Here is a 24,218-nt window from a genome sequence, read left to right as displayed (position 1 = left end):
CCTAAGCTTTCCAAAACTAATACTACATAAATATATTTAGTCAGATGTATTTTTTTCCAAAACGACATTTGCCGTAGCCATTTCGATAATTATTTCTAAGTGCACTGCATTCTTAGACGCTTCTGTCATCCATTTCGGTTTTCGGTTCAATTCTCTGTGAGACTAAAAATGTATTTTATGTATAAAAATTAAAAAAATACTTAAGTACAATTTTAATACTAAATCTTGCTTACCTCACATCAGCCATCTTACATTCAAAAACAATCCGTCTTTTTTTTAATTATGACATCACCTCCGCCAACTTGAAAATACGTAACTATTAACATAAATAATTTAAAAAATAATTTTATAAAAAATGTATTTAGTTAAATTATTGAAATAAAAACGCATTTACCTCATAGATGCCTTGCTTCAATACCGGTGAAGGCAAAATAAAAACGACTTTAGGACCTTCCTCCATGGAGGCCACTCTCAGACTGACCTCCCTCCACTAATGCAGATATCACACCAACCCGTGTGACGTCATTGCGACCATATTTTAAATAACATTTTCTTTTCGTCTGCCAAAGAGTGCTACCACCACATTTGCTTCGTGTTTTTTTTCTCTCGCTAGAGCGCATTATTGTCACGATATCCGCCATATTTTAAATTCCATAATTATTAATCTAGATTTATAAACAATTTCTACAAATTATCAGATCATCACTCATTCATTTACTAAATGATTCAATTCATTTCTGTCCTTGTTTCGAACCTAGTTCGATGTAAAAAAAAAATATTTTAAGGTAAAAATCATTTATTAAAACATGGCGAAAAATAATAAAAGAGATTTTAATTCCTCATATACCGGGCTCCAGTAAGCCGATGATGACCTACTGACCATCATTCGAAATTAACAACCAGGAAATATGGAACGAATTCTAAAATCATTAAAAATCACTTATTAAAATAATTTTGATTGTTTCGTTCGACTCGGGTCTGATATCAGGCAGTTCAGAATTAATTAAGTAGACTAATCATTAGGGGCATGCATATTTCGCGAAAAAATTCCGAGACTAGCTGAAAGTTAAAACACTCTAGCATCGTCTGTGTTTCTTGATTGGGTGAGTTTCTTCCAGGTACATGTCGATTGTTACTGCACCAATCACAGTAATTCAGCGCGGAAGCAAACGCGTCCTGAGTGGCTCGTTCAAATTAGGCGACGACTTGTCTCGCAGACGGCCGCCAATCACAAAGAATAAACCGACCGCTGGTTAGGGTATATATACTTTGTTGCATTTTAATAGGCGTTCGGATTTATTCGCGAAAAAAGCCTAGGTATCCCTAATAATCATATATGAAAAAGTCTAAGGTCCCCGATACAACAAATAAAACACATCAATATTACACGAAACAGCAGGACAGAGGAGAATGGAGTTAGCACACGCAAAGTGACAGTCACTCGTGGAGCAAGGGTCGTGTGTTTGATACCTACCACAGTCATTGAGTATCTTGATAATTTGTTCTTGCATCGTGTAGGAAATTGCATACAAATTCATATTAAGTTAATAATAGTCATGTACTTTTGCCATAAATACCTAAATTCAAGCACGTTAATCACAAATATTACAAAAATTCACAAGGCTGGACGGAGATGTCTAGTGTATCCTTTTTGACAAATGTGCGTCCATTGTGTATCCTTTTTTTTTTATCGAATGTGTGTCCAGCGTGTGTCCTATTTGACGAATGTGTCCACTGTGTGTCCAAAATGTGTCTTTTTTGACGAATGTGTGTCAATTGTGTGTTCTTGATTTTTGTTGAATGTGTGTCCGTTTTGCTGATTGTGTGTTTAGCGTGTGTCCTTTTCGTTAAATGTTCCTAGTCAAGTCTGTATTCGCCACTGATTACTTAATGGTCCAGCACCTCTTGGTTCTGTTGTAAGCGTGGAGCATTTTACAGGTATCGCCCAAGAAGGCCTCGCGGTTCGGATTCGCTTGGTCTATACGCCCGACATTGTGCATGGTCTGGTTGAAAGATAGGTCGAGTATCGACGAAAAATACATCTTGGTTCGGAGATACTTGGTCTATACGTCAGACGTTGTACATGACCTGTTTGAAAGCTATGAAAAGTGTCGTAAAAAGAAAGTCTCGTGGTTCGGTTACGCTTAGCCTGTTTGCCTGACATTTGACGTGAACAGGTTGAATAATATGCCAAGTATCGAAAATAGTGATATCAATTAACATGTATTATATTGAGTCCTTGTTTGCAGAGAGCATTATTATTGTGGCTGTCAAAACGAATATGAATAAACTTTTTCATTTGTGTTCTCGCTTTGATATTAACACCTGGGACTTCGGTATTTTGAGCTCAAACATAACGTGTGTTATTTCAGAAGAAGGCTTGTTAAAGATTTTATGTTTCTTATTTTTCGTGGCGATGTCTTATTTTATCTGACATATGGCCCGGGTTTGACTCTGTCTGTGTCACATCACATGCACTACAACATTTTTCAGGCGCAAATGTTACATTTGTAAGCTACTTTTCTATTCTCATTCTGTTTTTTCTTTTTTTTTTTTTAATGATTCCAACAAGTACCTTTTATAAAGATCGCAGACTGTCGCGGTCATTGTCAAAAGTAGCTTGGCTTCTGGGTTGTAGCCGCGTCCAAGGCAAATATTACACCGACTTTTCGGTCTACGTTGCAGCCGCCATCGTCAGGGTAGAGTTACCTTCTGAGGTTATTACAAGTTATTCTGTATTTTAATACTCTCGTCTGAGAGGGCAGTGTTTCTCGATTGTCCCACGGCTGTCGAAATTCAGGTCTCAAGCCGGGTTTAAGCTGTTTTTTTTTATCGGAGCCGTTTCATTGCATAGTTTGTCATTTCACCCTGCAAATCTAATGACTCCATATTCAATGTAGCTGCTTCGGCAGCGAATTCTAGCGGCGGGTGCGAAAACTACGTGTGATACGCATCCGGAAATGTAGTGAAAACACAATTTGCACTCATATTTATCGCGCTCGGCATTATTTTCAAGAACTCAGCGTATAATTTCAGGTCCGAGTATCGTATTACAAGTGTATTTGCAACATGAACATGCACGCGAATTCGCTCGTTACCGAGGTGAGGTTAGATGTTACAAGTCTGTGGCGAGTACCGAAACACTCGCTCAAATTTTTTATTTATTAATTTTTTTATATTCGCCTCGTTTTTAGCGCGCATTTATCAGAGCGTTGGTGACTTCATTTGAATGCACGGAAGACCAATTTCCTCCCCTCCCTCCCCCCTTTTTCTCCTCTTCCTCCTTTCCCTACGGTTCGCCGTTTCATCTGTCGCGGCGGCACGAAGTTTTAAATATGATTCGGTGCAGAAAATCGATGGCCCCCCACCCCTCCCTCACCCCCGCGGAAACTCCACGCACATTCCAGCCGCTCCACTCATCTGCCCCATTCAACGGCTCCGGGGCTCCATTAAAACTCGTTTATATTTAACTTCCCGCGTCAGAGACCGCTCGGTAACTTCCCGTTTTCAAAACGGGCGGCAATCTAAAAAAAATCTTGCTAATCGTTCGTTGAATGGCTGACGAAATGTATCTCGCGTAACGGAGAAACGGAAACTTTGTTTGCTGTAATTAAATATTTTATAGGACCAACTTTAATTCCCTAAAGGGGTTGAATTTATTTACAGCAGGATTTTAAAAGGTTTGAAAACTCTTTATCAACTAAACGCAATGCATGTTATACGTAAAACGTCATTTTTTCCCCCTCATTTTAATACCGTCAAGAAAAGAAGGCACAAATCTGTAATAAAATAATATTTTTTTTTTCTATTCTAACCTACTCTTTGTATAGTTACCAATAGTTTTTTTTTTCCTCAGACGTTTATCAAGTGACACACTATTTATATTTAGCTGAGTACATCGGTACTTATTTCTCAACAATAACATAGAAATATTATTTTTGTACATTTTAAATTCAGCCTGGTGGGATGGGTACGTCATAATTGCTTACACAGTAATCAAGATTTTTTTTTTCTGTGGCTAGAACTGTAGACCAAATCATCTATGGGTGAAAAGTAGAGCGAAGTAAAACTTGAATTTAAAATTAACGGTGTATTACTGGTCTATGAGCATCTACTAAATTTATTCCCGAAACAGCAATGCTCCAATATAACGTAAAATAAAATTTTTTCGCTATCCCAATAACGTGTCCATTCCAGCAGTCTGGCGTTAAATTATCAGTGAATTAAAGATAAAAAAATTTGAGTCTTGCACACTGAGATGAATTGGTAAGGAAGAAAGATAGAAACCTAATTCATGCCATTTATTTTTGTCGTACAGTATTTTTTTGCATTTATAAAAAATATGAATTTGATTTTCGTCGAGGTACAGCATGTAACTGGGTGAAACGCACTGCTTTATCATTTTTGCTGTTTCCTTTGACATTCAGAGCCGCATCAGAGAGTCGGCGGAACGCGGGACACAGGGTGCCATAATTTGCAACCAGTCTGCGGCATTAATCAAGCAGCGAACAAGGGCTTCCGCACAGGGCTGTATTAACCGCAGCTCCCGTGGAGTACAGAGGACAAGAGAAGGGCGTGTGTTCGAAGACGTGAAGAAGGGGGGGGGGGGGGGCAGCCCGTGTCAAAAGAGGAGAAGCAGATTGCACTCCGCCTTCCAGCTTGAAGATTCTAGAAACCGCCTCGAAGAGTCGTAAGAATTATTCCGCACCGTAGTTCCAGTGAACGCAGGAAAAAATTAATGATGGGGTGAGGCTGTGTCATGGACACGGCCGTGTGCTGTACGTGAATACGTGTACGTAACAGGTAATAATATTTTCTATACAATAACACCATATATATTCACTGTAACTATTTCACACTAATGTTTTATGTATGCCATCGATGGATTATGACGAGAGTTGACGATTGAAACTCAAACGAACGTTTTAGCTTCTCCGAGTCAGAAGTTAAACTAAATGGAAATCTCGAAACGCAGCAAAATGACCTCAAAATGGCGGCGCTTCCCCCTCCACCGCGCGCGATGCGTCACGGTCCTCACTTAGCGTAACGAATTATTTTATTAATTATTTTATTAATTAAATGTTGGATGGAGTTGATAGATATGTAGCTGCAACACCAAGCTGTATCCCCCCGATTTTTGTTATCGTTCGTTTTTTTTTTTTAATTGCCTCCCACAATGGAAGCAATTTTTAAGACGGTATTCACGTCAAAATAAATGGGGTAGGCTGCGTCGGGACGTGAATACGTCCTGCTAGACCGGCGGCGATTTGGCATCGGTGTTGCCAGATCTCGTACCAGACCGGATGACGTCCGCCATCTTGGCTTCCTTCCTCTCTCTGCAGAGTCTGGTATGTCAAGCGCCGGCGAGTATAGTCTGTGTAATCCTCACAAGCTTTTCCTTACTTCTGATCGTTAAGAGACAGTAAATATTCGCGGATTCATTTTTGCGACAGGCAAGAATCCAAATGCTGCTTCAGTGATTGGACTACAGTTTCATCTGGGGAACTCTGAGCCAAATGAAAAACCCTCAACAAAAAAAAAAAAAAAAGAAGCGTCGAATCACAAGCATCCCAGTCAAAAGGTGTCACTGAGTCAGTAACCATTGAGCAGGTGCATTTTACCCGAGTACATAGAGTATCGTGGAGTCTATCCTACTAGAGGTCATTGAAACCGCGAATTTTTCCAGCCCTTTCTAATCGGTTGCGATTCCGTTTGTACAGATTCACAATATACCTCGAAATTTTAATTTTTCGAACTGTTCTTCGTAATCACGTCTCACAATTGTTATAGAAAAGAGTTTTTTTTTTAACTTTTGAAATGTGGTTTAAATAGTTCACTATTTTCTACTCGAAATTAGTTACATTTGGTTCAGACAGGTTAACGAGTGTGTCCAATATCTGCTTTCGAAGTGGATGAGTCACCCGGAATCAAACGTTCGAGAAAAATTGCCTACACTGTAAAAAAATAAATATTTGTGCTTTTTTAACAAGGGAAATCTGTGGAAACTGAGTTGCCAACGATATCACTTGTAAATCTGCAAGGCAGAGCTTTGTAAAAATTGCAAACGGCACAGTGCTCTCCATTGCAGTTTTAAAAGTTATACCGTTGGCTACTCAGTTTCCAAGGACTATCCTTGTAAAAGTGAAAAAAAAAATTGTTTTTTTTTTTACCGGATCTTTGTGTCCTGTAGATTAAAAAAAAAACTGTTTATTGCCGCAAGCGTAAACCCTAATCACTCTTTATGTATGGGCTGCTCGAATATTATAAGCCCAATTTTCATCTATTTTCGGTACTTTCCACTTTTAAAACTGGCATATCGATCCATAAATAGAGCCACGGAATTTTCGCGCATTCATTTAGTCGCAAGCTAGAATGCAAACCTCCACACTGTCGCACTGTGTTAATGATTGGACCGCAGTTATCTAGACACGCCCCTCTACGACCGTGAGCCAACGATTTCCAGCTAGGAGAGAAGTAAGCTAATCAGGTAGTGCCAAATAACAAGGATAAAAATGTTCTCGTTAAGAAATAAACCAATGGGAAAGTAAACATGGGTCGAGCACACCACCTATAACTTTGAATTCTATCCTGAGGCCAGAGGAATCCGCGAAATTTCCGGGACTCTATCCATAAGACGCATTCACTTTTAGAAATTACAGTAAAATTACCATATTTCCAAAGAAGAATGCATTGTAATTAAACAAATAATTAATCGCAGATTAACTCTTCATAACTCTGTTGGAATTTTTCCGTCTAAATTTACGAAGCTCGCTGGTTTTTTAATTATCCAGGGATATTCGAAAATGTACTGTAATATTCGTAAGTTTACGGGTGTTGAGTTCACTTATTTTGCAAATGGACCAACAATAATACTCGTACTTATATAAACAAAACATTTCAAAACTTTTCTATAGTCTACATAAAAAAATATTCCTTTTGTTTTTCCACGTGCATGTGAACCTTGTTTACAATGTAAAACATAACTGGCAAGACGCATTACGGTGTCATTTCTAGATGCATTCAGCTATCTGAGATTTCGAAGAACTCTGCATTATTTGAGGTGAATTCTTCGTTGAAAATGCCGTACTGTGATTTGTACCAGTGTTCACGCGTACTTTAAAAGAACGAATTTTTCCTTTAGACTTAAAAAAAATTTTAAGGTTGGGTTGACTCCCCAATATGTTTCTGGTAAGTTGGAGTATGTGTCGTTATTCCTAAAGGCGTTTTGCCTAATTTTAGGCAAATCACCGTTAGGCAAAACGCCGTTAGGCAAATCGCCGTTGGGCAAAACGCCGTTAGGCAAATCGCCGTTAGGCAAATCGCCGTTAGGCAAACTGCTGATAGGCAAAACGCCGTTAGGTTAGGTAAGGTTAGGTTAGCTTAGGTTAGCTTAGGTTAGGTTAGCTTAGGTTAGGATAGGTTAGCTTAGGTTAGATTAGGTTAGCTTAGGTTAGCTTAGGTTAGGTTAGGTTAGGTTAGGTTAGGCTAGGTTAGGTTAGGTTAGGTTAGGTTAGGCAAAACGCTGTTAGGCAAATCGCCATTAGCAAAATGGCGATAGGCAAAACGCCGTTAGGCAAAGCGCCGTTAGGCAAAACGCCGTTAGGCAAATCGCCGTTAGGCAAATCGCCGTTAGGCAAATCGCCGTTAGGCAAAACGCCTTTAGGCGAAATGACTTTAGGCAAATCGCCGTAAAGAAATCATGTTTAGGCAAACCGCCGTTAGGCAAACCGCCTGTTACTCGTAAGTTGACCATCAAAGTACAAGTAAACTCACTCACTGAAAATTTACGAAGATGATATAAAACATACGAAGATCCCTGCCTAATTTTTAACCTGCGTACTTCAAAATAAAAGGTGATGACTTTTTACTGTATTAAAAAATGTTTCATTTTACAGAATGTTTCAGGAACTCAACCGCAAGCAGAAAGCAGTTGATAGGCCTATTATTTACGGTTATGAATAAAAAAAATTAAAAATTGTCGTAGTTGAGTTAATATCATTTTCTCATAAGTTTTAAAATCGCTACCTTGGACCACATTATTAGATAATATGAATACTAATTTTTTCTACGCAATCCATAATAACCCTTCTATTCATAACTATTTATAACGAAATCAACCACGTAGTACTTTTGGGTCAAAAAATTCATTGCACGACTTATGCGGCTAAACATTGTAATCAGGTAACTATGACTATTCATTCCGTTACATATTTATAGTCTAACTTTTAAAATTGTTTGAAAAGTGGGTGAAATAAATAACTCGGCAAGTTAGCATAACAGTTTTTTTGCAGCATGTAATGTCAAAGTTACCGAATTAAAAAGTTTTTTTGCATAAGTCGTGCAAATAAATATTTTTTCCCCATAAATATATACTATGTGTGATTTTATTTTTAACTGTTATCTGCAGCAGGGTTATTTATGCTTGCGTAACAAAAATTTGTTGTCACGATATCTAATCATTTGGTGCTGGGTGGTGATTTTAAAACATTAAAAAATAATAACGCCTATAGCGCAAAAATATATATATTTTTTTTAAATTTTTTATCTGATTTTTAATCTTAATTAGGTAGTAGGTCTGTCAACTATTTTCAGCTTGTTTTTGAGTTACGTGACATCCTATATACTTATACATTCTAATCGGTTTACTAGATTAGCTATTTTTGAAAACAATTTATACTGGTGGTTTTATAAACCGCTAAACCAGAACACCGGTTTGAATGCGGCCAAGTTAAAGCGATTTCTTGACCACAGCTAACTGTCCAAAACTGTTTCATTGTGTTGAAATCTGATGTTGTGCCTGCATGGCAGAGATTTGAAAATTCGTTAAGCCCTTTGTGGTAACGGTTGAATTACATGTTTGCATGATCAATGAACAACAGCACAGTACGAACGCCTGGCTAGTAATTTTTAGTAATTATTGTTTTAATTTTTTTTTGTCCTAACGAGCAGAGTAATCATATTACCTACCCTGTTTGCAATTGCGTTTGTGCACGTACACGGAATATGTTACAGGATTCCAAATAATGGAGTTCGAGTTGTCTGTTATTTAACAACGCATTTAAAAAGCGACTCCGTTGAAAAATTCCATTAAACATTTTAATAAATAATTAATTCGGCTCGCAATATAATTTTTTTTCTTGTTTACGAATTTATTTTGCATCTCTATTTAGGTATTTTTGACGAGGATTTACATTGAATTAATTTATAATTGATATTTTATAATTAATCTCACCATTACATTTTTTTTTAATTATTTTGAAAACCTTAAAAGATAATTTATGTATAAAAAGCTACAAAAATGAGAATATGAAATAGAATGTTTTACCATTTTGAATTTTACAACACAAATAAATAAATTTTAAACTTTGGAAAATCGTTTTTCTATTGTTTTATGCGTGATATTCTAAAAACCAAGAGTTTAATGACAAAATAAAAATTGAATTGTGTTAAATCTAAACATTATACCCCATGTTTACCTTTTCTTTGTTCATGTTCGGATTGATGTATGAATTGCCTTTGAAGTTTATCATAAAGAATAAAGAAAAACCTTTTTTTAATTCATAAAATATTATATGACTAATTGCTCAAGCTTATATTATAAATTAATTTTTTAAACGTGAGAAAAAACGCCTATTTATACAAGCATAATGTTTTAATACTAATTATTAATTAAATTCACACTAGTATCGTTCCGTTTAGCACTAAAAATATTTTTTTATATTATGAAACATTTACTCTCAAAGTAACTACGTTGATACAACCACTCCACATAAATAACGCACATTGTAAAAATGTTTGAACTTTTAACAAGGGAAATCCTTGGAAATTCAGTTGCCAATTGTAAATTTCCAACGGTACAAATCTCTGCCTCGCAATTTTACAAGTGATATAGTTGACATTTGAGTTTCGAAGAAATATTCTCGTAAAAGGACAACAAAAAAACACAGTGCATGGAAAATCATTGCGGTAAAAAATAAAACTGGCACTGTTTAATTTTGGCTAATGGATCTATTTCTCAATATGGGTATTATTTTATATATTTTTTCCTTTTTTCTTTATTTTTATTTTTTAAATTATTTATTACTTCTTCAATAAGTAATTTGATTTTATTTTATTTATTATTTGAGGCTAGTTTTATTCCTACAATATTTTTGATTTTTGGTTGGGGATATCAACCTGAACGTCTCCAGGCTGGTGTATATTTTTTATTTCATACTTTATTTTCTTCTCTTCCGATACCGGTACTTGTTTCTATTTTATATTTTTATAAATATTTTGGTAGATTGTCATTTAGTTTATTTTTTGAGGTTTATTATTTTGATTTGATTTTTTATGATTGTATATATATATATATTGTTTTTTTGTTCATTTATGATTACCTAAGGCTCATGTTCATGGTTCCTATTTCAGGTTAAATGATTTTAGCAAGGGTTTTGCTTAAGTTAGGTGAAAAAAATCTCAGTTTTAAAATAAAAACTTACTACCATAGCACCTTCTAACTGACGCTCTTTGAGATTAATGCGTTAGTGCCTAGGGCCACAGTGTTGAGGGAAAAAAGAGCACAAAAGAGAAACAAGACAGATCTGTATTATGTATAGGTATCGATGGGGTCTTGTAGTTTTTCGCGAAAATATCTGCACGCCCATTAGACTGCAAGCAAATATGTCCCCACCAGCAGATCATTCCTTGTGATTGGTGCCCATCTACAAATAAAGCATTTGCCCTATTTGGCCAGACCATTCAGGGCGCGTTAGCTTTCTCGCTGAGAGGCTGTGATTCGTGTGGCCGCAGTAGATATTTACCTGAGTGAAACTCAACCATACATGAAACCCAGACAACGGGGGAAAAAAAATGTTTAACCATAGAGCGAAAGATTCAATCTCCTAGTTATAGTCGTTATAGATAATCAAACTTCAGCACCACCATCAGAATTATCTGTATACGGAACAATTTAAAATATAGTTTATTAAAGTCTCGTGTACTGAAGAAACAGTTGTATGACACTAACAAACTTTGAGCGATATATAACTCCAAATACAACAGATTATATAAGATGTGGACACCATAATTTTTTTCCGACAACCAAGTGAGAGGGATCCTACTCCGTTGAAACCGTTCCGCTGGTCAATGTTACAGAATGAAATGCCAAGCTTCGAGGCATAAAACACAGGGATTTTTTTTTTTTTAATCCCTTGTGGGGATAGCCTCTTCACTGTCGCTTCAACATCTTCGCGACCATTTGCTCTTCCTTCCTGCGCTGCTCGATGGTGGCTGTCAGCTCCGAGTCCAGGTCCCGTCTGCGGCCGCCGCCGTAGACCTTGTGCCGCCGCTCCTTCTGGTCCTGCGCCGAGGAGGTCCTGGCGGGACGTGCCTCGTCCTTGCTGCTCCTGGGACTCGCGGCCTCGCTGCTGCACCTCGCGGCTGTCCCCGGGACCCGCCCCCGCGGCTTCACGGACGGCTCCGTCCTGTTCTTCGCCAGCCCCGCCTCCGGTCTCTTCGCGGAGGTCGTCGTCGCAGCGGGCCCGAGGTCGCTCCCCGCCGAGAGCTCCTTCACGCTCTCCCGCCCGTCCAACAACTCCGAGCGTCTCAACCTCACCATCTCTTTAAGCACCAGCAAACTCTCCTTCACGCCGCCTTCTTCTTCTTCACGCCGCGCGAGGCCCGTCGTCGACCGGCAGTTGTTCTTCTTCTTCGCCGGCTCCCCGGCGCGTTTCTTCGCGCGACGGTCGCCCGCGCTCGCCGGGGCCTCCGGTGCTGGCTTCTTCGGCTCCGCTTCGCCCGTGCTTCGGGTCCCGACGCTGATTCCCGAACGACCACCAGCTCGTGACGCGGCCGACGACGGCTCCGCCGGACAGACTTTCTCTCCCGTCCCACGCTCGGCAGCGCCAACGTTGGTCCTAGTTTCTTTGTGGCCACGCGACGAACCTTCTCCTGCGGGGTTTTCTTTGCGGGGTTCCTTGATGACTTGAACGCTACCGGGCGCCTTCGCGTCTTTGTCGGCGCTCGTGTCCGGAGGAGAGGAGCTAGTCGCCAGCTCCAATAACCTCATCCTGCGCGCGAGGCTCCTCAGGGCGGCGGAGTTCTCCCTGCGCCGCGCCCGCAGCTCGCCGGTCCCTGCCGACAGGACCCGGGTCAGCTCGCGCAGCCTGTCCGCCGCCGCCGCCTCGCGCCAGGAACGGTACAGCAGACATGCGGCGGACGCCATCAGCACGCCGGCCGAGGCGCAGCAGACTCCCCCCAGGCGGCGGCAGAGAGACTGCCACACCCCGCGGCCCAGGTACAGCAGCGCAGAGTCCAGCAGCGCCGTCAGCAGGGACTCCCCGGACAGCAGATCCCGGGAGAGCCCGCCCAGCCTCAGGCACGCGTCCCTCGCGTCGCCCAGCATGCTGGCGATTATTTCCCCATTCGGTATCAGTTACTCTCCTGCTGCTGGGAGAAGTTTGGATGTATTTCGTTCGTAACCATGGATGTCGTTGTTGATGGCGTCAAGTCTGTTGCCATGGTTGCAACCAACGGGGATAAATAGAATATTATCAGGGTTTTTTTTTTTTTTTTTTTCTCCCACTTCCAGAAAACGGTGAAAGCTGGTCCTATGAAATTCTAGCTACGAAACACCGCTTCGCACGGATGAACAGCCTAAGGAATGAAAAGTTCTGAAGTTTACCGAAGTAAACGGGCTAGATTATAGGTAATTTTAAATGCATAACATATTTTTTTTTCCCCCTCTGGGGTGTGGTAGGTTATGTTAGGCTAAGTCGTCGTAACCCGAATGAGATATTGGTACGGTGTTTGACACGTGGTTTAAATAGTTGACTATTTTCTGATCGAAATTATATTTTATTTTGATTCAAAAAATTGTTTAACGCGTGTGTCCGATAGCTGCTCTCAAAGTAGAACGAGTCACCCGTAATCGAACGATCGAGAAACTATGTATGTATATATATATATATATAAATTAAATATAAAAAAAGTTTATTGTGACGCATGCGTTAACCCTTACCCACTATTTATATGTGGACATTTCGAATTTAAAAAGCCCAGTTTATATTTTACAATTTTTCAAAATCTATAATATTTTTGTTACACTCCACTTTTCAAACTAGCATCTCGATTTTTAGGATCTATTCACGTCGAAAAAAATTTGTTACATGACACAGGCTGTAATAACTTTACTTACATGTTTAGGAACGTTACCTTGATTGTTTCACAGTGGAATGAGCCTTGAGAACTGAACGAGGATTATTCTCTGTGACTGACGAGCTAGTAGTTGCCATAAAAGCAAGGCAGATAAAGAGTGGCAGCTCAACGCTGTAACTAATGCATTTAATTTTTACTTTGGAAATCAAGGAAATGTGCGGTATTTATAGGAAACTTAACAACCCAAGAGTGTCGTTAACTTTTAAAAAGTAAATGTTGGCAACACTGATTTTACTGTGGTCGTTCGTTGCTGGGAATATTCACAAAATAATGTTTAAGATTATTTATTTTTCAATTAGGAACAACTAAAAAAATATATTAAAATGATTCCTTTATGTCTCAAAAATTAAAACCTGCATAACCGCAAAGTATGAGTGTTGGAAATAATAACCTGAGTTACAATTGCAAAAAAATAATAATAATTTGAATATGTTTGCAAACTTGCACATGGAAGCCATGCTTATTTCATTGTTACCCAAATAATTCAACATTTTCAAAAATTATTCCAAAGTACTTTTTTTTAAGCCATTATACTCAGTACGGAACTCCGTTAATATAACATTCCATAAATTCTGAACTAAGGATGCTTATATAATTACTTTTTTATTTTATGTTTGAGAAATTTCTGTGTTTTTCTTATATTTAAAACTTCTTTGGGCGCGATGAGAGTAAAATTTCAAGACCAAATTTTAATGCAAGGTTTTCGTGAAACATTGTTGTGATACGTTTCCGACGCGAAAATACCAGAGAATAGGTACTTGGCCAAAGATATATAACGAGAGAACTATGCTAAATACGTTGGTGGGCTCGTTTTCGTTCTTCTCTTTGTGCTCTGATTCGTCACTGGCCCACAAAAAAAAATTACATCCGAGGGAGACAGATGAACGAAAGTATAAGACAGAGAGTGCGGGTACATGCGCTTGCTTCCGAAAATAGATATAGGTATCCTACACAGTCAGCTTTGAACGCCTTTGAATTTTATACTTGCTAACAGCGCGATCGCGTTCCTCCTTGTTCAACCAGCAGCGTAGAGAGCGCTGTTGAGACAGTCCCTGCATTCGCCGCGTAGATAGCGCTACCTGTTATGAATTTCACATTTCGTCCAGAGTTTTTGGCGTGTTACAAACGGCAGAATTGTTTGAAGAAACAGTAACAAGCACAGTTTTTCTTTACGGTGTGAGTATTAAAACAGTTGGTACAATTTATTTAGAAAATTGTACTCTCTCTATTTCTCTCTCTTCCTCTCTCTATTTCTCTCTCTTTCTCTCTCTTTCTCCCTTTATTTCTCTCTTTTGTTCTTTATCTCTTTCTCTCTTTATATCTTTCTCTCTTTATACCTTTCTCTCTTTATATCTTTCTCTCTTTATCTTTTTCTCTCTTTATTTCTCTGTCATTTTCTTTCTCTCTTTATCTCAATTTCTCTCTCTCTTTCTCTTTCTCCCTCTCTTTGCCGTTTTATCCCTTACGATATACTTACCAGTCGAAGTTTGAATTGCCAAAGAAGTTTCACTTCTATCACGTGTGCTGAGTTACAGCGGCCATGTCCCTTGTGTTGAGTGGCGCCCCCTGGCAGTGAAGCCGTCGCGAGGCGAGGAGCAGACAGGCACGCCGGGCTGCGGCTGTGAAGAGAGAGAGAGGGGGGGGGGAGGAGGGGTGTCCGGCCTAAGGGCGGCGATAACGCCCTCAGCCACTCCGGGGTCAGAGGTCGCCGCCGGCAGGCACGAGCATTCACGCGCAGGAACAGGCGACCACCACTCGCCGACCGCCCTTCCTCTCCCCCCTCCCCCCATCCAACCCCTGAAGCCCTTGTGGCTGGACCTTTTCTGTGCTTTGATATCTTAACTTGGCGCCAGACACGCGTACATGACACAATTTTTTTTTATCTTTCGAGATAACACTTGAATATTTCTTACAAAAATGAAAGCATAAGTTTTTTTTTCATACCGTGGAAAATAAAATGGATTATTTAATAATTTGAGGTTTTTTTTTAATAATCCTTATTAACGTGCTCAGATAATACTGGATAGCTAGCTATTCATGTGACGGTTTTCAAATAACTTTGTTTATTGGAGGTACCGGGACTACACAAGAATCCGAACCCAGTATTACTGCGAACACTATTTTCTGGTCATACGGTTGTTTTAATTTACAAATATCTATAATTTTACATTAATATTTATGATCCATTTACGAAAAAAAAATAATATTTTGCATTGCATCCAGCTCAAAAAAGGAGGCTTTTTTTTCGGAATTCAAACTATACCATGAGGGTAGCGAAAACTAACTAAAGAAAGATTATTTACAAAAAAAAATTGAACAATAATTTGTAATATTAGTCATTCTATAACTACAGCTCTTCGCTACTTGTTTTTCCAATTCTAAAATTGGGGGAAGGCAGCTTTTCCACTTTTTTTCCCTTAGATATTAGATACGCGGCTACGGCAGTGCGGTTATAGGTTGATGTAGCCATCGATAGATACCTACTAAATTAGGCTTTCATTTTTTTTCCCATAGCCAATGTAGAACCTATTTTATTGGGCAAAAAAGCAGCACGTTATAATTTGTGCATTGGCTGCTGTCATATTGCACCCTCTGTCGCCAAATGAAGTATATTTCCTATACTATACATTCGCTATCTGGCTATCTGTTGACTATCAATTGAAATTTTAAAAAAAAAGTTGCTTATCGTAGGCGATACTTGATAGCTGTAAAATCTATTTACTTACAAGAGCCTGTGTTTTGATTATGTTTATTTGCACATTTGTAAATTATTATTATTGATAATTGTAAATTTACATAAGTAAAATTAGTGCGAGACTGATGTTAATCTACATATTATGTTTTGTGAGTAAAAACTGTATTAGTGCAATATTATTTGCATGGTTCAATTTAAACTTATGGAAAATATGCTTTACGTGGCCGAATATAATCCCTACTAATATATTGGCCTAATATTTAAACGCGAACTTCAAACAGTTTCCAAACAAATGCAAAATATGTCTACACTAACCTAGACTAAGTGTTAAGCTAAATAAAACAAATTGAACTAGCAAACAACTTATCAATATGCTGTGTTGTTGTGGCCATTTCGTAAATTGAAAATCAACTTTCGCTATCATGATTCACCAAATTTATTTTACCAAATTTTTGTTTAAAAAATGCATTAAAATGTATGAGTTCCAAAGAATATAATATGGATATAAACATGAAATTACTATTAATAACCCAAGAGGCAACTATAATTTAACTTTCTAAAATAATTAAAAAGTATTATTATAAACAAATGAGAATTTATTAAAATTTATAATATATTATACATTCCTACACAAATTTAAATTACTAAACTACGAGCTCGCATTAATAAAATTTTACAAAAAATTACTCTTAAAATATTATAATTTCAGTTTATAATTCAAATGAAGTTTGATACAATGTCCTACGCAAATTTGGGTAGTGAGTGAACCAACTAGAAAAACGTATTTTTTAAAAAATCCAATTTAATCTTCGGTATCAGTTTCAACTCTTCCAAAAAGTCGTTCCACAACCAGCTCATTTTCTGTCGCGAGCCAAAAAAAAAAAAATCACACTCGTGTAATTTAGATGCCAAAAACTTGGTAACGACATTTTACAATTTATTGAAGTACTCGTGGATAGCTGCTTGAATTAATCCATTGAAGTTCTCATTTAGAACCAGTCAATTTAGATGGCACACACACCAAAAAAAAGTACTCATAAAATTTGCTCATTTCAGGTGGCCTTTATACTCGCAAAAAAGCGCAGTCAACATGTCTTCCTCTTTTCACGCTGTAGCCAAAGTTAGCACCGGCACCAGCAAAAAAAAAAAAAAAAATCAGATCAAAGCACTTACCGTTCGCGCCGAAGTTGAAAGAAACATTCGTTAGCTGTAGCAAAAAAAAATGCATATAAATTTCGTGGCCAATAAAAGTGGTTGAATTACAAACCGCGACCCGCGACCCGCGACCGAGCGAACGTGCTCCAGGTAGGGACCGGAAAAATTCGCGGGTTCAATGACCTGCAGGATGAACTCCATAGTTATACCTACACTCGGTCAAATGCTACCCACTCATTGGCTGTCTGTCTTGTGAGACGTCCCAACGTAGCAGCCTGTGATTCGATAAAGCTTTGGTCGGGTGTTTCTCATTTGCCCAGAGTCACCCAGGTGAGTTGTGAGCCAATAGCAGAGGCAGCACTGAGGTATAACTATTTGTATTTTAGCCTATCGCGAAATGAATCCGCGAATTTTTCCGGTCTCTAGCTCCGGGTATCCATGGGAACTCGAAGTCCACAGAAACAGGTATCAACAAGCGCGCGTCGGTACGCCCGCGTCTCCATTTGACGGCGTGGCGGCCTGTGACAACCAGCTCGTCCGAAGGCGCGGCGCTACACTCCGACGGGAAGCCTACAACTCACGTAGTTTCGGTTCCCTACCACGTTCGTGCAACTTCGGATTTCTCTCAAGAATTGAAATTAAAAAAAATTCGAAGGGTTAGGTTAGGTTAGGTCAGTCACAACATGCTTGTTTTCATTGGAAACTTCTTCTGATTTAGCGGACTGAAGTGGCGTTAGTACCAAAAAACGCAAAACTTCGGAAATCTTCGGAAATTCTTGCAGGGAACCGAAACTACGTGAGTTGTAGGCTTCCCCACTCCGACACCGTCGCTCAGCCGCAGATGTGTCCCTCTTGCACGGAAGTACCGGCCGACTCGATGATACCAACCGTCACGAAAACTGCCCAGCACTTATAAACACACGTTCGCCGCTCCCCGCGCATCACCCAAGCTTTTTTTATTTTATGTTTTATCAAAAACAAAACGGAAATTAATTAAATCCTAACCTTTTTAAAAACTATACAAAAAAATAAAATCATATTTACGTAAAAAAATTTAAAATACCTTTGAAAACCACGAAAAAGATTTTTAAAAATGAATAAACAGCAACTAAGCTAATACCCAAAATATAAGTAATAAACACCAAAATAAATTATTAACAACCAAATCTTTAAAAAAAATTTAAAAAAAGCCACTTTGACAACAAATAACATAAACATTTGAGCCAGGGTCCTGGCCACAATTTCAGTAATTCGAATTAAAGAAAAGTTCTGTTGTAATGCAAGATTTGCATCGTGAAATTTTTGCTTTTCATTACTGTAACATCAGTTTATTTTCTATCCATATATACGCCATTAATAATCAGTACTTTAAAAGAACCATTTTTGGTAAAGATATTAAAATAGACTATCGCAGAAACCTGCCCTTCGGGAATGGTAATTAGCTCGCTGTAACTACAGTCAAATGAGGCTTATATGATTGTTGAATTTCAGATAAATTATATAGCCTAGACAATAAAAACATCTGTTAAATATTTTAGGCTAATATAAAATTGTTTTGAGGTATGAATTTATGCTCTAAATTATGCTAGAATTGAAATACATATTTGCCATTAATCGTTTTTAAAACCATGAAATTTTTAATGATAAAACCATTCGTAAGCAATAATAATGATTGAATTGGAATTTTGGCTAAAATACAAAACAATATATCCAAAACTATTTAGTGAATTATCTCCTTAAGGGTTAACTAGCTACAAAAAAACGTTTTGGTAACCCTTTAATTTACCATATTTTCCATAGACGAGATACGGTGTTTGCTCACGAACTGTGTAACGCTGATCGAAGAGAAAAGGTAAAAACCTGATCATTTAAGTACAAAAAAGAACATGCAAACTTGAAATAATAATAAACATTTGCAAGGTAAAAGTGTACAAGTTTTATTTAATACTGACGCAAATACAAAACAAAAGTTAAAATGCATTCCGTTTTAAGATATTGTTACGATTTATGTAATGTTGTGGGGAAGACTGAGTTCGTCAGGGATAGCCCAATTATGTTTTTTTTTTCCTCCACAGTGTAATTAATTACCAATATTTACATCACTAATAAATAATTGTACTTAAAAATGCCTAATCACCAATTACTCGCACTTAAATATGTTTATCCCCAAGTCACTCAGTGTCTGTCAAGTTACACGGTCCGCACACCCCGCGGAACTCTGACGCCGAACTCTTGCCTCCCCAAGAACAGCCGCGGAGGCCGGCGTCCCAGCTTAAGTAATCTCCGGCGTCCTTCTAGAACTGACGAGCGCAGCTGGGGGCCAGTCGCGTCATCCCGCGCCGACCCGACGGTTTACGGTTAAGGTCAAGGTCGTGACCTCGGCGGCTTAGGTTGGCTTGCTCTTAGGCCTCTTAAGCCGTGTTTAGGAATTTTGGTTCTTTCTAAGACAAGTCTTTTGAGTATTTTCGAATTCCGAATATTTGAATTTTTGAGGAATAAAACGGAAAATTTTCCCTGAAAACGGGAATTTTCCCTCGAAATAAGGAAGTTTCTAGGAATTATGAGTCGTTTTGAGTAATTTTTGAGGAATTTTGAGTCAAAGATGGCCACCGTGACGTCACAATCCAAGATGTCGACAATCCACAATCCACAGCCAGAAGCCTGTGCTCGGTAGAACCAAGCTATACTTCTGAAATATTTTATTATTTTCTGGAATTTATCTTTATGTATTTACGAAGGCAAATTATGCGTCTAAACTATGTTCTTTCTTCAGCCATGGAAAAGCATGCAAACAAAGTTTTCTCTTCAGCTTAAGGAATGCTATAATGCAGATCCGATTTACAACGTAATAACCTGCGAGAGAAAAAAAAATTAATTGCGTATTCATTCGAGCGATTTCAATTAAGGTATAATGAGATGAGATTTTTCTAAAGAGGTCTTCGAAGAATAAGCTCTTAAGGGAACATCTTTTGGCAAAGATTCATTTGGTTTAAAAACGTCCAAAACTGTTTAAATAAACTTCGTTTTATTTTCAACTAGTAATATAAAATTGTTGACTTACCAAGAAATTAATGATGAACGAATAAATTTAAAAAAATGTATATGTAGAGACCGGAAAAATTCGCGGATTCATTTCGTGATAGGCTGAAATTCAAACATGTGTACAATTCTGCTGGTTCTGCTATTGGCTCGCGGTTTAACCGGAGCTCTCTGGGCCAATGAGAGACTATCAACCAAAGAAGCGTCGAATCACAAGCTACCCAGTGGAGACGACTCACAATTTAGTAACCAATGAACACGCGTGTTTACTTGAGAAGTGCAGAGGATAATGGAGGCTATCCTAGAGGTCATTGAATCCGCGAATTTTTCCGGTCCCTATGTATATGTCTTTTCAGATGCTTAGTGACCATGATAGAATTTTTTTTACCACTTTTAATGTAACATATAGGTTTATAGTGATGACGGGAATGCAAAACAAATACTTTTTTTTTAATTGTTTTCTCCACGCATGACCTGGACGATAATTTTCTGAAATAATTAGTAAAGAAATAAATGATAGCTGATCTCTCAGCTACATCATATATTTCTCTCGGTTTCTCAAACGTAACATATTTTAAAATAAAATTAATATTTAAATTAAAAGGATTTACTTTATAACAAAAATAATGTTTACTTATTAAAAAATAAAAAAATAAAGGAAAGCCTTTTTAAAATTCTTAAAATAAGAAACATTCAGAATGGTTTTAAGACACAGTATGCAACTAAAAATATAAACTTCTTCAAAAGTGAATTAATATTTCAACACTAGAGACTGTATCTGCAGAAAATGTTTAGTCATGTTACTCAATTTTTGTAAAACTTTAAATACTCAACCTTCAAGCAAAAATACATCTACAAACACACACTTAAATTTTCTGTTTTCTTTGACTGAGCTGTGGTGTAAAGTTATCGTAGGAAAATATTGAAATCGTTAAATTTTATCTTATTACTAGCGAAGTTATGAAAAAAAAATTGTTTTCTAGTTTCTATCATGCTATATTTAAGGGTGATAACATTAGCTAACATTTATTATCACAGAGTTAATTTTTATACTTTTGAAATTTCCTTATTCTTTCAAAAAAAAAAAGATAGTTTAAAAGTCAACAGATAATTACGAAATTGTTGTATGAAGTAAAAATCACAATTAAATATGTATTATGTAATAATTTTATTTATTTATTTGTATACAAACTCTCGCAGTAAAAACGTTTTTTTTTTCTTCTTTTTTTCCGTTTGCTACTGTCTTATTAATAATAATATATTTTCCTACAATTTATTTTGTTCGATTATGAGAGCAGGTATTGATATATTATGTTGACTGCAAATTATTAGAGGCAAGGTCTAACATGTCAGATAATAAATATATCCGTTCCTTAAACTATCACGCAAAGGGTATTTTTGATTTAATACAACTCTGGACATACATCATCGCAGTTCTGCAGTGTTTGTCTTGAAAAATTTTCAAGAATGCAAAATAAGAAATAAAAATGCACCAGTCTGTTTATGCCTGATGATGGGAACAGATGCCATTTCCCGGAACGTCCTAACTGTTTTGTCACAGGAAACCTTCTGTGTTCGTCGATGCTGTCGTCATTGTGTCGTCCATAACACCTGTTTATTTTCATTGTTGTGTTCCTATATTTGCTGTGTTTTCCATGTTTGCTGTCTGTCTGCGTTTCCTGTTCTTGTCGAAACTGTCTCGTCGTTGCTATCCCACCGTGTTCGTCTGTGCTTGAAAATTTTTCCACGGAATTATTTTTTTGCTGTCTGATATTTTAATTTTTTTTTAATGTGTTGGTCTGTCCTTTCGTCGTTGTTTCGTCCGTAATATCTGTTTAGGTTCATTTCTGGGCCCATCTGTTTAACATCAGCTGATTTAGGCTTGTTCTCTGAGGGGTTTATGATTTCATTTAAATATCTTCTTTTGCATTATTGAATTTTTTTTCCATGTCAAATAATGCAAAACTGAAATGACGTATGTCCAAAAAAAATTGAATAAAATAAATATATCTCTAAGTTGGAATATAATGTTTGTGTTTCCTTCTTCTAATGTCTTGTTCCCTTGTGTCGCGGCAACAGGCAAGCTAGGCTGGCAGGTGTCCTTCCCCTCCAACACACTCGTGTAGACGGCGGACAGAATCTGCGAACCCAGCCGCGTGTGCTGTCAGTCGCGCGCTCTGGTGGGAGTTCAAACAACCTCCGTGTTCCCTCGGGGGAAAAAAGAGTGAAGCGAGCATTGACGGGGGGAGGGAAAAGGGTTTCAACCACGTGACTTCACCCACGCTACGCATCACAGCATTCTCGTTGCATGCCTCGCTACAGATAACAATTGTGAACAGTTTTTTTTAATGCAACTTTTACGTAAGTGATGTTTATACATATACACATATATACATACATATATATTCGATAAATGCACCGGAAAAAACCAGATAGGTACATTTTATTTACTACACGTGAATAAATGTTAGTAGTGATATTTAGTATGTTCTGGACCAGGTATTAGGTATTCTAGCCGTAGCGTGACCTAGGACATATTAAATAAATTTATATTTAAAAACATTTAATGAAATAAAAAACATAGTTGTATATATAGCTCTCTAAATTTCTCACTATTGGACATAGCATAAAGTTTGAAACAAATCCATGAACAAAAATAAGATTGCTTTGGGAGCTATATAATTACTTTAAGATGCTCAAACAAGAACACTTCTGGTCTAGAATATAAATGGAAGAACACAATACCATGAAGTTTATCATTGCATAATAAAGTCTCTAGAAAATTCTTTAAACCAATTTGAATAATTATTCCTGAAAATTAAAGTATTATTTGCGTTCGGGTTGAGTTCATTTGGACTAATCGTAGCAACAATGCTGGTAAAATTATAAAGATTGATATTATTTACCTACAGGTTGTGGTGAGTGCAATTTAAAGGACATAATTCCCCAACTGGTGGGGGGAGAGAAAAGAGCTTTTCTCTGGTGACATTTGGCTCTTGGGTAAATTTTTCTCATACCGCTTTAGGGTCACTGTTACTTAACGTCGCTGTCTTACCGAGATGCGTAATCAGCCAGAAGTAAACAGTAACAAGAGACTAGACAAAGGTAAAATTAGGTTTTTATGACCATTGTTATACACCTAGTTTTGCACCTATGAACGTATTAGTTCGTATTTACATGAAAAATTACTCTTATTTAAGATTTAGAATCTTATTCTTTTAATGAAATGTTATAAAAATGGTGTTTGTGTTATTAGTTGTAAAACCACTAATTTTTAATTTTAGTGTTCTACCCAAAAATGAAACTAACCGAATGACAGGAACGAAACTGCCCAGCACAAGTCAATGTTACTGGCTAATTTATTCATCAAACTTTACTTAGGGATAGAAATTATCTCATATTTCAATAATTTTGAAACGTAGGTTTTCGTGAATATACTTACGATAATTATAAACTATGTCATGAAGTAACTAGCATTATTGAATTTTAACCTGAAAAGTTTCAATTCTGTAACACTTTAATTTTTATTATTGGAATTTTAATTGTTTATTATGTGATATATGCTGCAGATATTATTTATATTTTTGATCGTTCTGTTAAATGGTTTTACATGTTTAGTCGATGGTTTAATTTAATACGTGCTGCCGAAATTTTTTGGTGTAATTAATACTTAACACTTTTATTTTCCAGTGAATTTGTAGACCCATGATAGCATAAATTTTAATTTATTTACAAAGTAACAGTCACAGAAATTAAGTAAAGGCAACAGGTTTGTCTGTAATGAAAATTGGTTCCTACAACAGTACATTTTTTTCTCAGTGCTTCTTTTGGTACTACTATATTGTATTGTAAAACTACTGTAGTGTGCAGTTGGTTAATGTTGGCTTTTCCAGATAGGTCACACGCCTTCAACCATCCACGCCTGAATAGAAAAACACGAGCAAGAGAGGCATTTTCCCAAAGATTCGAGAACGTATCCAGCCAATCCATCCGCCATGATATAGGTTAATCCATTTTCGTGGCACTGTTTTTTTTTTTAACGGGATTGATTTCACGGGACTAATATGGCAGCTGGCTTAGGAACCCTGCGTTTGGACTTAGTAAATTATTATTCCAATGTAAGATCATTTGC

At 37.4% G+C, this 24,218-nt stretch overlaps 1 long non-coding RNA gene across 1 annotated transcript in view; it reads left to right on the top strand.

The window, feature by feature from the left end:
• LOC134538324 (uncharacterized) overlaps positions 1-24,218 on the top strand; it is a 142,063-nt gene that overhangs the window by 89,373 nt on the left and 28,472 nt on the right. The window lies entirely within an intron of this gene.

The sequence above is a fragment of the Bacillus rossius genome, chromosome 13 (assembly GCF_032445375.1).
Source record: "Bacillus rossius redtenbacheri isolate Brsri chromosome 13, Brsri_v3, whole genome shotgun sequence".
Taxonomy (NCBI): domain Eukaryota; kingdom Metazoa; phylum Arthropoda; class Insecta; order Phasmatodea; family Bacillidae; genus Bacillus; species Bacillus rossius.
The sequence above is the reverse complement of the archived record's forward strand: the minus strand, read 5'-3'. Positions and strand labels throughout refer to the sequence as shown.